The 17,087-nt window shown below is 40.2% G+C and overlaps 1 long non-coding RNA gene across 2 annotated transcripts in view; it reads right to left on the bottom strand.

Moving 5' to 3' along the window:
- Nucleotides 1-1,609: 1,609 nt before the first annotated feature.
- LOC133385784 (uncharacterized) overlaps nt 1,610-17,087 on the bottom strand; it is a 125,645-nt gene continuing 110,167 nt past the window's right edge. For both annotated transcript variants that reach the window (XR_009762953.1, XR_009762952.1), the window contains 3 exons: nt 14,498-14,583; nt 2,821-2,916; nt 1,610-2,063 (listed from right to left, as the gene is read on the bottom strand). This is a non-coding gene — a long non-coding RNA (uncharacterized LOC133385784). The remainder of the gene's footprint in view (nt 2,064-2,820; nt 2,917-14,497; nt 14,584-17,087) is intronic.

The raw sequence follows: 17,087 nt of genomic DNA, 5'->3' as shown, positions 1-17,087 counted from the left end.
GACAATTAAATCCTTGACATTCTGATTTCCTCCACAAGGATTTCAATTTTATTTTTCTCTAGGGATCACTCCATTTATTTCCTAAGATATTTAACACTCTTTTTTGACAGAGATGGATGTTTTTTTTTAAAAAAAATTGTCATGAAAATTTCAGGGTACCAGGCTGTCAGAACATTCCAACAGCATCATTCCTGTGATAGCAGACTGGGCAGATCAAGTGCTGATTGTTTTGGGGGCAAAACGGGCCCACCTACAAGCAAAATGCTGAAGCTGGGCCAGCACGAGCGGCCTACCCATGTGAACAGTGAAATGTCTGCAGTGGGGGTTCATGGAAGATTGCAGGGGCTCTTTCTGTGATCTGAAAATTTAGAAGATGCATGGCATTTTTTTTTTTAAGTAGCCACTGCAATTTTTGTGAGTCCCTTTCCAGGAATTAATTGAAGCATGGAAAAAGAAATATAATATAATTCAAAAAATAATGTCTGTACTGGCTCTAGGATGCTCTCATTCAGTAAACATTCTCAGCGCTCAGCTTTAGTGGCTCACAAGCCTGATTCCAGCAATGCTGTTTTTAAGAGTTAACATTTTAGAATGTATGGCTGAGGGCAAACATAAAATGAAGTGAAATATCGTGTTCTTTTTAACTACAAATTTCCTTTCAAATAAATTACAACAGAATGCTGAAGCAGAGTGAAAAAGTAAACTAACTAGTTGTCCCATGGGTTATGATTTGGTAGTGTACTATTAGGAAGAATAGGGGAAAAAAACTAGTGAAAGGAACATTTAACCTATTTTTCTGACACTGTACAATTCTTAAGGTATGAATACAAAAGCATAACACATGACAGCTGGGCTTCCTTCTTTGGTAGAGAGAAGCAGGGCGAACTGAAGATTTTCTATTTAAAAATAGAAGTCTAGATAAAATATAGGTGCAATAGGAATTGCATTATTTATTTGTTATTATGACGAAAGCCTGCCTCCTGGGCCTAACATATTTATAGTTAAGGTCTGCTGCAACAGCTGTCATAATATCTGACAGTCTTGTAACTCCATAGGACATACTGAGCTCTGCCTAAAAACTATTGGCGTAATGTTATTGCCCTTTTGGTTATATTTTTAATTTGCTCCAAAAAGGGGCAGCTGAGTGCAGAAAGAATCAGAAAATGATCCAGGAAACATGAAGCACTTTCAAGGCCCATTGAGTTCAACTGTGTGCATCTAGTCTAGTGCAGTCCTGGCCCATTCACTACATCTATTAAATGGATGCTTTCTAGTAATGGCCGGGAATTCCCCTCCACTTAAGTTCCCTTCTCAGCACGGGTCAGGCAATGATTCCAATCCCTCCTCACCACGGGTGTTTATTCCCTGGCCAAATACAAGATAAAAGATCCACACTGTGCTCACTCCACACACACAGAGGCACTGCTATTTATATAACAACTAGCAGTCTTGTACCCATTATTGCTTGGGAATTCTAAGAAACCAAAAAATCAGTGCAGTTTTGAAAGGTTCAGTTCACCATCTTTATTCAAAATGGCGCCCAATTGTATCCAAGCAAAGACAGAAACTGCTGCTTGATCTCAGGAACCATCATGAAAAATTTGGTTACAATATCTTACGAGGTGCCTAAATGCAGAATGAACAACTTTCCAAAATATATAAAGAAAAAAATGCATGGAGGGTCATACTCTTGTTCAAGCAAATACAAATATAAGCCCTCTCCAGATCTTCAACATAGGGAAAGCCATGGACCGAGCAGGCAAAGCAACACGCATGAGACATTGGAGGTGGGTCTTGTGCATGTGCCCCTGCTCCCTGTACATGGATTTGATGCAGTCAGAAATCAGGTTGTCAAGGTGTTGCTCTTGCCATCCCATTTTGTGCTGCAGGCACAAATGTCATTGCTGGTGCATGAAGGAGTGGGCTGAAAACATCAGCCAGTGGTTATTGTCAAATGGCAGCTAAGGTGTAGAGAGGGCCTCTTGCCATTATCTGGAGGATGTTGCTTGAGGGCCACTGAGCCAGGTGCAGCTGGGGTTACACTTGGGCAGCATCGTCAGCACCTAGAAAAGATCAATTTGATCACAGGCCTGCTGAGACTCCTAACAGAGCAACTGCACTAAGCAGTCTAGTACAGCCCCACTCCAGCCTTCCCTTCAATAAGTAATGTGCTCTTAATGGCAGGACTTCCTTCTCCTCCCTCTTTTCACTTAAAAATGCAGACCAAACAAAAATCTCAAGCCTCCTTATTTCATGCAGCCGGTTAGGTGGGAGGGCCTCCGGTAACTTTCATACCTAAATGATACTTACCAGTCCTTTAGACATACTGCTTTTCTGAAAGAAAATCTAATTAATTACCACCATGTTTCCTCTAGACAGCATCAACTGTCACTATGACAAAGCACAGGGAACTTCATATCTACTAAGAGTGAAAGAAAATACTTGAAAGTGTTATACCTAAATGTCAGTTTAAAAGGGCTCTCTCCATCATTGCACTTACAGCCAATAAAATGTGTTCGTTGTATTTTCTTATATAAAAGGTAAAGGTGTCCCCGCACTTATAGTGCGAGTCGTTTCCGACTCTAAGGGTGACGTCTTGCAACGTTTACTAGGCAGACCGTATATATGGGGTGGGATTGCCAGTTCCTTTCCCAGCCTTTCTTTACCCCCCAGCATATGCCGGGTACTCATTTTACCAACCACGGATGGATGGAAGGCTGAGTGGACCTCGACCCCTTTTACCGGAGATTTGACTTCCTCCTTCCATTGGAATCTAACTCCGGCCGTGAGCAGACCTTCGGCTGCATTACCACTGCTTACCACTCTGCGCCACGGAGGGTCTATATTTTCTTATATAGACACAGGAATTCAAAGTATATCACATGAGCAGAAAGTGCCCAGCATTGCTCAGGAATTCTAAGAAACCAAAAGAAAAAAAATCAATGCAGTTTTGCCATATCCATTCTACTACCTTGATTCAAAATGGCATCCAGTTGTTTCCAAACAGACAAAAACCTGCTCCTCTGTCTCAGGAACCATCAAGCTAAATTTCATTACAATATCTTAAGAGACATCTAAATACATAGAGAACAGATGGAGAGACAAACAACTTTCCAGAATATAGGTATAGATAGATTCTGAATAGGAAAAATAGAAGATATCCAACTAAGTCATATTCACAGTAGACCCATTAAAGTCAATAGACAAGTTATTTGAGATTTCAAGAGGTCTACTCTGAGTGTGACTAATACTGGATATAACCCAGAGTCTTGTGGCTCCGTAAAGATTCACAGATTTATTATATTAGAATACACGTGGGGTAAAATAATTGATTTGAATAATTTGATTTTTATATATTCTGGTTGAAGTTAAAGGCCATCACAAAAGCAAAACTTGGTCTCAGTGAAAATGGCCTCCCAATTTCTTCACACTATTTGTTGGTGACAAAATGGGACGGAGGGATTTCACTGAATATTCTTCCAGGGAGGACTGACCTTTTCCAACAGCTGGGGAGGAGCTCAAATAATAATGATAATAATAATATTGTCAGAAAATTCTCTTCTGAGAAATTTTGGATTGCTTAATGTTGAATGAAACTCCATCGTTGGTTCATCATGGAAGATGAAGGAAGCCACGTGCTAAAAGAGGACTGGACAGAGTAGGGACCAAGCCAAGTAAGGTAGCCAAAGCCCACTGCTTCCTTCAACAACATTAAGATTATATTGAACAATATTAAAACTGGATCTATAGTTGTGCTCAAAATTCATGGACTGCAAAACTGGAGAGGCCATTTTGATTAATAACATCCAGGGGAAGGCTCAAAGGAGCTTAACAATTCAGGTGGAGACTGAAAAAGCAAATTTTCAAATTTGCCAGAAGGCTCTTTTCTAAGAAGAAAATCAAAACACCCCTAAACAAAGCCAGCCTGTTCATACACTTTCCCAGCTGTATCAGAACCACTTTCCATGGTGTTATCAACCCATGTGGTTGTAGAAAGAGAAAGTATGCCTCAATGACATGGGTGGGGGCAATTAAATGGGCCTTACCCACCTTGCCAGAAGGATTAGCTGGGTAGAAAAGACCTTTGCAAGTGACTCTACCCAGATGGTTGCAGTACTTATCTGTACTGCAGGTGTGTGGGATAATGCCATAGAGAAGCAATTCTTACATGGCTGGGTCTGGGGACTGATATAGACCCAATCAGAATAGACATTTAGGGTGATAAGCCATAGAGTAGACTCATGGAAATCAATGGACTTAAGATAGGGTTGGGGAACCTACAAGCCTAATCAGGCCCACCAAGCCTCCCATTTTGCCTGCCAGGCCATTTTGGCCAATCTATTCCATACCCACCTGCTAATCACCTGACATCTCATATGACACCAGGTGTGGGCTGGTACAAAGGTGGCTGGGCTGAGCCAAAAGGGGCTTCCTAAGTCCCAACAATCAGCTGATCGGTGTGGCTCCAGAAGTGCTGCATACCTGGCTTCTGTAGCAGTGATCAACTGATCATTGGGACTTCAAAGCATCATGCATGGTTTGCAAAGAGCCATGCACAATGCTTTGAAATCCAAACAATGAGCTGATTGTCAGCTTCGACGTTCCGTGTCACCTGATGTCATTATGACATCAGGTGATTGGCAGATGGATGACCTCACCCACCTGTCAGTTTGGCCTGCACTGAGTACGGAAGACAAGAATCTAGCCTGCTGGCTGGATCTAGTTCCCCACCTTGATTTAAGATTTCAGTGAGTCTACTACTGTGAGTGTGGCTTAGTTGTATATCACTCTCTCTATATATCTCATTGTATACCGCTTTAGCAGCTTTGACTGTGAAGCAATTTAAAAATCTGTAAAATAAAAAGTAAAAAGTAGAAATTCTCTCCACTGATAATATGCACACTTGAACAATCCAATAGATTACTCTAGACCCCAGCACAATCAACAACTTTAGGTGGCTCAGGCTTCTACCTAATTTGTAATAGAGCAAGAGCAATCCAGCACTGCCACCGCAATACACACACATCTTGTTTATAACTCTCAAGAAAAATCAGATCTTCTAGTGACTAGAATCTAGTTAATCCTCCCTTGAAAAAAATATGTTTAAAATGCACAAGAGATATGTTTCACACACATAGCTGTATTAAATAGTATTCAAACAGTGTGATAGATTGTGTCTACATGTAATTTTCTGCCATAAATTCTGGTGAATCCTGGTTTTGAGATGGCCTTTGGGCCAAACATATTTCTAATATTCTAATATTCTGAACTATATGCATGAGTTCCGTTGGATGTAATGTGGTTTCCTCACTTTCTAGTAAGTGGCCTTGGGATTGCAGCCTAAAGCAGAAAACTCTTTAAAAGTTAGCACAGTAACTCCAGTAGTGTAGTGGCAAGTTCAGAAGTGCAGGGTCCTTTCATAATAGACCCTGGACGACTACACCCCTGAGTAGTTCTTCACAATTTGCCTTACACAAAGCCTTACCAGTAAGTCAAATGCAGAGTCTAGGAGAGTTGGACTGAAGGCAGAGGCTCAAAAGAGCTCAGTTCACTTCGAAACTTTCTCAGAACAAGTTCCTGACTAGTAGCTATGCTTGATGCCTTGCTCTGAGGGTTCCTTCTAAGAACATACAACCTTCTAGGATGATAGAATAATCTGGCCAGGCTTGACTACTGCTTTCTGCTTCTCTATCACTGTCACCATTTCTCCTTTCTCACTGTAAGAGATATTGCTTGAATGACTGAATTCAGTGTCTACATGTTTATCTCCTGCTGCTACCAAACTGCTTGATGATGCAAATGGGATGCTATCATCAGGACTCACTGCCTCTTCTTCTGCAGTTACAGAATTCTCACTCTCAACAACATGGCTTTTTGAAGAAGGAACTAATAGGAACTCATTCCACTCTGATTAGCTCCAATCAGCAGGAAAGGACAAGGAAGCATGTTAGGAGACTCTTCTCAGTGGCTAACTCTCCTTTCATGCTGATTGGCTGATAGGATGCTGGAGACATAGGGACCCTTCTAGGACCCTGCTCCCCCAAAAGTAGAGGGTCTAAGACCCTCTGAGACCCTGGACGACTACACCCCTGAGTAGCTCTTCACAATTTGCCTTGCACAAAGCCTTACCAGTAAGTCAAATGCAGAGTCTAGGAGAGTTGGACTGAAGGCAGAGGCTCAAAAGAGCTCAGTTCACTTTGAAACTTTCTCAGAACAAGTTCCTGACTAGTAGCTATGCTTGCTGCCTTGCCCTGAGGGTTCCTTTTCAAGACCACAACAGGTCATACTAAATAAAATAAAATAAAATGGTATCCTAGTTCATCATGTCTCAATATTCATGTCTCAATATCATGCAGTTTGAAAAATTCACTGCAGCCCCCTTACTCGTAAGACCTCAGGATTTCTTTTTGAGTCTCCCCCCCCCCATTTTATTCCCTTTTTACTGCAGCATCTTTCATTCTTTATAGCTTTTAAAGTTTACAGGCACAGAGATTGATAGCATTAGAGCTGTCAGGACAAGCTTACTACTTGTTCTTTCACCTGATTACATGTTTCTTAATCTATGGTGTTTTATGGCCTCATTTTTCAATCTGCTGCAACACATTCTGAAGAATAACACCCCTCATATACTGTGTCTCTGTCTAGAAATTTGCCTGTTTGCAATTGCATCCTAGTTTTCTCTGGAATCAAGACCATTGGATGTGAAATGAAATATCCCACATTTGCAAGGATGAACAGCAGCTGCTATTGTCATAATCATCAAGTATTTAAAATGATATAAACTGATGTATTCTAACAGCCACCCTATGGTGCAGGTTAAGCTGAGAGATAATTACTTGCCTACAGCCTTTCTTTGAGCTTCAAGGCTAGAATGTGGAGCTCCAACCCACAAACCTAGCATGCTATCCACTGCCTAAGACAGGCCCTTATGAGCTCGCAGACGAAAGTGTCCTGTATCTGAAAATGTGTCACTATTTTTTTTCTAGATCCTATTTTTCAGTAGTCATTTGCAGAGACTAAACACATTGAACTCACATCTTGGTTTCAAATCTCAAATTCAGGCTGTCGGTCCCTATATTTTATTTTCATAAATTTAAATGAAAACAAAACTGTATTTCTCTAGAAAATGTGAAGATAAGTGACTCACAGGGCAATCCTACACGTGTCTAGTTATTCCCATACAAGTGTGCATAGGTTTGTAATCATATGCACACTTACCTTGGAATAAGCCTCACTGGGTTTGTGTTGACACATGGGTTTTTGTTTGCAATTTTTTCTAAGTAGCTTTCCCAGATATGTTTGCTATTTGGATGGTATGCAAGAAAGAGAAAGGATGCAAAGAAATATATTGGAATAACTGAGTCAGGAAAGGATAAGAGAGTAAAGAGACAGGAACGCTGTGAAAGAGGAACAGACAGATACCTCCCTTCAGCTGCAGAGTTCAAGTTCTTTTCTCAAGCACGCTGCTTTCATTTTAATATGACTCTTCTGCTGGCAGAAGTGGCACAACACAAGTTTCCTTGAAGTACAACAGGAAATTGCAGAGCATTAACACAGCTGTCCATACCTGGTAATATGCAATTGTCTTCTACCAATGTGTGCTCCTAATCTGGAAAATGGGGCTCTGATGATACTGTCGCTTGGCATGGCTTTGAATTTTCTTTATTGCTGGGATCAATCCAGCAGACAATAAACAGCAACAGCCTGATGGTTCTTTTGACAGGTTAAACCCATCATTTAAGGGATCTTAAATTCAACTGTTCCTGTCACTCCTTGAAGACCAGGGTATAATTTCCATCATGAGATTTCACTTTATTCCTTCTGAGATCTCACAAAAGACTACCCCCCCCCAAAAAAGGTCAGGAGCAATTATTTCTTCTGGGCAGAGGAAAAAAATTAATTCATGTTCCCAGCATGCAGCCGGAGCCTGGGATCTGACTTCACCTTGTCAGTTTCTTTTAATACTATTAAATGGGAAAATGAAATATTACTCTCTCTCAGATAGTCACACATCACACAGAAACAAAGGTACACACACACTTGCCATTAAAATGTAATTGTATAGTCTGCATTTACTTCCTGAGACAGAAAAAAGAAGTATTTATATCCTGATGTCAAAGAAACATTTGTTATTAATAAATTACTCTGAACGAAAAAAGCAATACTCTCAGGCCAAGTGACAGGATGACTCACACCCTTGTCATGCTCAGAATCACATTAAGTCTAACATTTATGTATCATATACATGGGAATATTTAATCTGGACCCTAATTCAGGAGAGTTGTCATCTGGTGCAGTCTTTTCTTTTTATTCTGTCAGGTTAACAAAAGAACACCTGCTGGATCAGAACAAAGCCCCATCTAGTTCACCATTCTGCTTCACTGAGTGGTCAATTTGATGCCCCTGGGAAGCCTACGAACATGAAGGGAAATAGTGCTGTCCTGCCGCTGTTCTCCAACAACTGGTATTCAGCAGCATATTGACTCTGGATGATGCCATAAAGACTAGTAGCTACTGATATATGCAGACTCCAGGAATTTGTCCACCCTCCTTTTTAAAGCCATCTAAGCTAACTAATGGCCACAACTTGTGGAAGTGAACTCAAGTGAACTGTGTGAAGAAGTACTTCCTTTCATCTGTCCTGAATCTAATCAGCTATCAATCACCTAAGTTCTAGTGTTATGACTGACCCTACTGTGTATTATAACAACTTGCTTAAAGATGACATAATGCTTTGCAGTTTAACCAAACCTTTGAGCATCCAGTTATACCTTTGACCTTAAACAGTTTTTAAATGACTAAATTACAGTAAAACAATTCAGAGATATATTATAATTGTTAAATTTCCAAAAAGCATATTATAAACAATTGCCCTGATTCAAAGCTCACTTCATGAGCTGCCAGTTAAATGGGGAAGTTCAATGTTTACATTTGTAGATTGGGATAAGCCACTGAAGTTAACAGGAAGCTTTTGCAGAGGAAAGATCATTGATCCATCAGGAGTCCTTTGCGAGTAAATACACACACACACACACACACACATACACACACACGCACATCATAAACAATAAATCAGGAGAAGTATATTTATTTATTAAATACTTGTTACAGTGCTTTCAGGCATTTCAACAGGTTCCAAGATTGTATTATTCAATCTGATTATAGTATTTCAACTCACTAATGTGAATACCTCTGCTTGGCATCCAGAAACTGGTGGGATATAATGACAAACAGCTGGAAGCAAGAAACAGGGGGGAAAGAAAGATGTGCAATAGTAAGAAAATGCAAGGAAAATGCAAGGTTGGGTGTCATTAATGACTGCAACATCTCACCTGGGAAGCTGTACATTTCCCATTATTATATGAAATATCTCTCTAAGCTCCAAGCCACATATAATGGGGGGACATTATGGATGCTGCTGATGTCCATCTTCCCATTCCCTACCCCATGTCTCTTGGTCATATGTGATTAAAGGAATGTACAACATGCCACTGTGCTGGCATTTCCCTATCTCCTTGGATTTACTGATTGCTACTTGTGTGCATGTGTCAGGGGTGTGTGTAAAAAATGATGACCTCACGTCACACACTCATACTTTATACTGGGGAGATGGAAGTTGTGGTCTAAAAGATCTGCAGGTCACCAGGTTGGGGGATGCTGATTTAATGCTTTGCTTTAATCAGAAGGAGTCGTACTGAGGGGGCTTAAAGTAGCTATGAGGGAGCTCCAGTCTCCAATTACAAATGCAAAACCAGCCATAAAAACATAAAACAAATAAAAATACTTAAGGACTAAGCATAGAAAGAAAGTTATTGTGGAAAGTGGGAAAGGTTCCCAGCAGGATAATTTTCAGGAACACAACCCTATAATTCTATATATTGCGTATGGAAGAATTTCCAAAGGCTGGGAAATGTAGGGGTTCCATTCCTTGTTTTAATTATCATCCTGGAGGAAGATCAAGAGAGACTTTCTGCCCACAAATACATAACACACTGTGAAACGTCTTGTTCAGAATGGTTGGTTAAATGGCTTTCTAACAAAGCTATTCCAGATGTCTCTACAGCTAATAATGTAAAACACAGCCTAATTTATAAATATTACCCATAAACTCTTTGCCAGCAACAAATATATCTATATCTATCTATATAATTCCTTCTTGAGCAAGCATGTATCATTTCAATTCTCCTGAATGTCTCAAATACAGTCCAATTTGGACATCACCAGAACAGCATGGCAGCTGTTTATCTTGTGGCCTGAGTTGGCACTACTCCAGGAATGTCTGTCAAAAAGAAGCCAAATCACGACATGATTCCTTCTTCTGTCAGTACTGGCTAGTGACGGATGAGAAATTTGATTCAATTCACATTTAAAGCTGAATTTATCAAATTCACACTTTCCGAAACAACATGAGAACTGAAAGATAGCCATCTTTCAAAATTCACACCCAAATTTTGTGATGCACTTTTCCAACTAACCAGTGTTTATAACAAATGCTTATATTAAGGGGAAATGTGTATAAAATGCATATATTAGTGAAAATAACATACAAAATGCATTAAATTAGGATAACTTGCTTGCAAAAATTCGTACATTAGTCAAAACCGCATACAAAAATGTATTAGGAGAAATTCATGAGGATTTAAAAAAAAAATTAGCACATTGCTGCTGAAATGTGGAGAATCAAATTTAAGAGTAGAAAAACGTGAAACTGAATGAACTGAAACTAACACATCATTCTATCTCTAGTTTCATCTGGCCAGCACAGCTGTGCTGAAAATGCAACCAAAGGGATGTATTTAGAGGACAGATCCAGCTGGTTGACCACTAGTGGATCCATGCCTTCATCATTCTCCTCAAACAGAATGATTCTGTCCCTAATACCAGCCCCCAGAAAAGGGGCTGTGATGGTCTGGGAGGGAACCACATAACTATCCAGCAGTATATAAATCAACAAAAAGATACAATCATATATAAGCAGTGTTTCATCACCAAAGTTGTGGTGGAGATTTGCAATGGAAGCAAAGATGGGTCTTCAAACCCCATCAGGGAAAAAAGGCGCTGGGAGGAAACTTACAGAAGTAAAGCAGAAGCAAATAGGAGAGTTAAGTACCCCATCTATTGACACACACAATACCTCATCTTCTAGAAGCAATGGCTATGTTTCCCACACAGGCAAAGGTCACCCAATGTGTTGTTCCGCCCAGAGCTTGAAAAGGTTACTTTTTTGAACTACAACTCCCATCAGCCCTAGCCAGCATGGCCACTGGATTGGGCTGATGGGAGTTGTAGTTCGAAAAAGTAACTTTTCCAAGCTCCGGTTCTGCCTATGTTCATTCTTTTTAAAGGATTATCCATTAATTCATTTCAGTATACTATTTTTATTTATCCTTCTCTTGCCCATCAATGTGGTACTTGCTGTGGTATCTTTGCCATTAGTAGATGTCCGCAGCTGCAAACACCACACTCCTAGCAGAAACACGCAGCTTAGACTGCAGTCCTAATACGCGTTTAAACTGGGAGAAAGACCCAATTAACTTCTGGGCAGACACACATAGGATAGGATTGAGCAGCATGTTCAATGCTTGCCCAAAGTTGTTAGGAGCTCTCATTGCATATGAATGTATGATCACAGACCTAAATGTTCTCTGAGCTACTGGAATATAGCCTTCCCCAGGAAGCCATCTCTTCTGTAAGACATGGAAGAAAACACAGCAGCACCTTTCCACAGGGAGCAAATTACAGTCTTGAGAACCACTGGGCTAAACATAGCCCTGCCTCAAGCAATTGCAAATCTCATTCCTTGCTAAAGTCTTATAATATTTATTCACACAATGAATTTATTTCCAGGGACGTGCAAATAACTTGGAGGAGGAAGAGTTTATCTTATGTCTATAAAGGGTAGCTGAACAGATTGCAGATAGAGACAAAGAATAGGTGGATGCTGCAAAATGTGCAAATTGTTTATTATTAGCGTTTCAAATATTGAGCGTGCATCTACTATACTGAGCATCTCAGAGGCAATCTGATCTGTTTCCCTTTGCAGTCTCCCTCCTCCAAGTGATATACAGTACATATAATTATAATTCATGGTGTGAATGTCCCACACAACAAATTGCTTGCAGATGAATGAACTTAAGTTACTGCACCACTTCAGAGTTCTACAGAACACATATAATACATTTGATATTTTCACACAGTCATCCCATTCAAGCAAGGAGACTTCCATGCACATATCTCTAGCTGGATGAAAAGCTGGATGCACAACTTGTGTGTGCCAATCAGTAACAGCATCAACTAGTTTGGATCTGATTATCCTGCCAATTTTAATGTACTGAACGCACTGGAATCTGCATATATTTAATAAAAATAAGAGTAGATTACATGATCACATGGAAGAAGCAGGGGTGTAGTCATCTAGGGACTCGGGGTGGAGTCTTAGATTCTTTACTTTTTTGGGAATAGGATCCCAGCAGGGTCCCTATGTCTCCAGCATCCTACAAGCGAATCAACATGAAAGGGGGATGTACTAGTCACTGAGAAAACCTTCTAACATATTTCCTTGTCCTTTCCTGCTGATTGGAACCAAACAGAGTGAGAGGTGGTGAGTCAGCCACTGAGAAGACTCTGCTCAGTAGCTAACATTCTCTTCTTTCGTGCTGATTGGCTCCTAGGAATGTTTGTTGTTGTGGAAGAAGACATTAACAAGGATTTCATTCTCAACCCAGCAGCAAAACAAAACAAAAGGAAGGGAGGGGCATGGTTATGACAATAATGAAGGGACCCTGAATTTGCCACCACATTGCTGGGAAGAAGTAAGTCATGACAGTTAAATGTATTTCATTTTTCTATTTAGTTATGCAGTGTACACCCTTCATGATATTCTGCAGCATGGTAGAAAAAGGTTTTGCCCTCCATTAGGCTCATTTGTACCACAGTGCAGATCGTTTTGAGCACAGAGCTTTTGTGATAATATCCCATGCAAATATTGATAGAAAGTGGCAGAAACAACACATTACAGGAAACTGGCCATTGGCATTATTGGTTGTGCTATGATTGTCAAGTATTTCCATCAAAATGCAAGAGGAAGGAGGAAGGGGACCCGGCGTCCTTTGAGTCTGTTTTATAGCTGCAGTGGCTAACAAATAAAATATCTAGAGTTCCAAGAAGTCTTCAGGCAGAACTCTAGACTTTGGAGTGCATGTGTTAGTCCTGTAGGCATAATAAAGAGTTGCCTCCTTTAAGGTAAAGTGCTGGATTTGCTATGTATGGTGGATGCCAAATGAAACCGCATCAACACATGCAGAAGAATGAAACGATCTTGGGCATACCTTTTCAGATATTTACAAAAAAGAGGTGGCTACGAGTTCTGAATACTTTGAATCTGTTCCCTTCAAGTAGGTTTTTAAAAAGTTCTGTCGGGCATCATCCCGCTTTGCACATTTATCATTTGCAGGGATAAGAAAGAAGAGTGTTTTTGCTTGTGTTTGCATGTAGGGAAGCATTTTAAAAATGTGATCTTTCACAATCAAAAGTGATACCGCCCATTTACCACCCTCAGGAACAGCAGTTTATTTTCTTCCTGAAAAATGCCTTTCCCACTTCGCTCTTCTAGTCTTGAAATACACTTTCTGCCCTTGAGGATATGCATGTAGATGCTTCCTTCTGCTCTCCCTTTTTAGGATATCTGATATTGTCCAGTTCTTTCCAGATTTCATTGTGTGTATCTAAGCCATTTTGTAAATTTGTGTTCAATGAGATCTTTTGCTCTTGCACACAGTGTTATTTGTAGTACTAGCCTTATCTGTTCCAGGGCATACCACTGTCCTGCTGAACATCAGTGTTCATGTTCTTTCTGATAATATATCAGCCTTCAGTTGAAGAATCCCCTGCATTCCCAGACAGACATCCCATCCCCCAAAGTTGCTGCTTTTAAAAATAGCCCAACATCTGGAGAGCCTTAAATCTTTCAGATAGCCTCCTTATCTTTGCACAAGGACAAGAGGATACCAGTCTGAAGTTGTCTTCCTGTTTCCCAGACAATACATAGACCTGTTGCAACCTTGCAGATGATCCAGTCCTAAGGGCTTCTTTTAGCCACAGAGCTCAAGTCATAATTTGTGGCAACTGGGCCAGAATCAGAGATATATAGGTATAGGTCCACTTCTGTATTCTTGAGGGTGGCTATATGCTACAAAGACTAGTCTGCTGGTTGTAACAAATTGACTTTTCTGACTATATAACAGTTAGCATCACTTATAAGTAAGAGAGCTTGTGTTGTTCAGTGGTATGGGGTCATCTGGGAGTGGGATAAGGGTTGAAATGGAACGTATTGTGCTTCCTAAAAGTTTATTTCAAGTGGAAATGAAAACATGCAGACTATTTCTTGAAAGTGAAACCATGAGCAAACTTTTAAAAAACACCTTACTTAAGCCTAGGGCCATTTGGGGTCAGATAAAGATGACTGGAAGACAGTACCTGGGTCAAGTGTTAAGCATACCTGGTATAGAGCAACATACAGTGTCCTTCAGATGGACTCCAACTGCAGTCAGCCCCAGCCAACATTAGAAATATGTCTCCATCTACCTTTTTAAAAAAAAAAATTAAAAATCAAGGTATAACAGGATTACAGACAGTAAAAACAACACACCAGATAAAATTTCATTGTCCAGAGGAGCAATCATAAACTTTCAACCAAAAAACATTTTCACCAGGTAATGATGGTCAACAGAGAGGGCGTTAAGAAGAGTCTCTCTAGACAAGGAGTTCCAGAGCTTAATTTGCAGAGTTTCAAAGTAGTCAACATTATTTTCATTGGCAATAGGAGTTAACAGTAAAGAATTCTGCACTTTCAAGCACTTGCAGAAAATCAGCTGGCTTTGAGGTCCTGGTCTACAGAATGCTGACTGCACGTGTGCAGAATTTCATTTATTATCCCAAGCTGGGAAAGGCCTTTGGGGGGTGGAGCAGGGATGGCCCCTAATCAATAACAGCCAAGCCTAATAAGCTGAACAAATTCACATATTGAACCAAATAATTACAAACTTCAGCAACATCACTAACAATGCAATCCTATGTAGAAGTTGTTAGTAGAGGCATTTGAATAATGCAGATGGAGTCCAGAGAGAAAATCCCAGTAAACATTTACTGAAGATACTGAACAAACCAAAGGAGTTTTGCCTTTAGAGAGGCCTTGTTGAGAGCAGGGTTAGATTGCACTAAATATCCACAAGAAAACACCCTTACAGCTAGACAGTCTATCAGAGTATGTGCTACCTCACTAGAGATCATGCCACCTCCCCTGGTTGCTATGCTACACCTCCACTCCCTCCTGTCTAGACTAGTTGAGTTTAACAGTCACAACAGAATTAATACTTAAGTTACAAACTGAATGATCTCTGATGTGCTGCTGAATTTCCAGCAGCAGTAAGTCCTATTGAGTTTATTGGGAATTGGTCCCAGGAAAGCGAGCATAAGATTGTAGCCTTAGTGATCTAAAACATTTTGTTCACAAACTAAAGCTATAACCCTATACTAGGATATATATTTTTATTAAACTCAGTGGGATTTACTTCTTTGTAGACATGCCTAAGGTTGCACTGTAAAAGTGTAAGATATTCATGTAATAACATAGGGATTGTTGGCAGGGGGTGGGTTCCAGAAAGCCCTTTCAACTCCTTGTCTGGGGTACTCAGAGCCTAACTATACGTGGCATTAAACGCATTGCTAGTGAATACCTTTGTGGGTTTTGTTTATGGGCAAGAGAGATTTTAACTGGGGAGAGAATATTTAACCTTTATTATCCGAGCCATGGTCCTGATGAAAGTCACCCCTGAATTCCTATTAGCAGGAGAGGATGGGGAAACCCATTGATGCCAAAGAAAATCCCCCCTTACTATTAAAAAAAAAACAACAGAAACTGCAGCTGGGATTGCCAGCAACACACACAGTGTCATGTGTAGTGGCCTTCACAGACCAAATTCTCACACTATAGTGGAGGAGTTGAACCTGTTCCTTGATGGAATCAAATCCCAGCACACAGAAATTAGGGAGAAAAGTTCTAGCTAGCTTTCTCACTGGCATGTTAGTTTTCTGTATATAGGATTTGGGATGGGGGGCTCAGCTGGAGCCTGAAAAGTACGATAGCAGATTTTCCACCTCATATGCTGTTTGTGGTAACAGCTAAGACATAGATAAGAGGTCTTCGTGCACTTATTCAGAGTAGGTTCTTTCTCCTTCACACCACACACAGCATGAGATGAAACCCAAAGTACAAAGTGGCAAATCACTCTATAATGCTTCATTAGATTTATGCTGTTCCTTTCGAGTGGGACCATCAGAATTTGGAATTGTGAGATTCTGTTTGCTAAAGATATTGGCAAGCTGAGTCTTGGCCTTGTGCCTAGGGATGGGGGAGAAATTCAATTCAGTTCAAATTTAAAGCCAAGTTTATCAAAAAACAGTCATCCTTCAAAATTTGCACTCATCTGAATTTTGCAATGCAGTTCTCCAACAAAGCAATGTTTACAAAAATACATATATATTAGGGGAAAGTATACATAAAATGAATACATTGGTAAAAATAACATACAGAAATGCACTATATTAGGAGAAACTGCTTGTAAAATGTGTAATTCGTCAAATGCATACAAAAATGTGTTTATCAGGAGAAATTTGCACTAAAATGCTGAAGAATTTTCATGAGGATTTTTTTAATTGTAGATTGCTGCAGAAATGTGGTAAACCAAATTTAAGATTAGAAAAATGAGAAACTGAGAGAACTGAAATTGACAGGTCATTTCATCCCTACTGGTGACATACCTCTGTAGGAAGTTCCTAGTTGGTCTGTAGCTGTCTCCTCTTCTTGATGAAGCAAAGACCCTTTCCTAACAATACTGCTTTAATGTATAGTGCAGATGGGGTCCCTGATCTGGATCAAGGAATGGATCTGCCATAAACATTAGTGTTCTCCCCCATATTGGAAGGCAGCAAGCTAATTTAGGGGTGCAGGGCAAGCTGCATGGCACACATATCTCTGTCCCCCAACAGAAGGGGTGGCTGGAGGGCTCAGGCCAACTAGCCAGGGGATC

This window comes from Rhineura floridana, chromosome 5, assembly GCF_030035675.1.
Source record: "Rhineura floridana isolate rRhiFlo1 chromosome 5, rRhiFlo1.hap2, whole genome shotgun sequence".
In the NCBI taxonomy this organism is placed as follows: Eukaryota; Metazoa; Chordata; class Lepidosauria; order Squamata; family Rhineuridae; genus Rhineura; species Rhineura floridana.
Note: the sequence above shows the minus strand (reverse complement) of the source record. Positions and strands in the feature narration are given on the sequence as shown.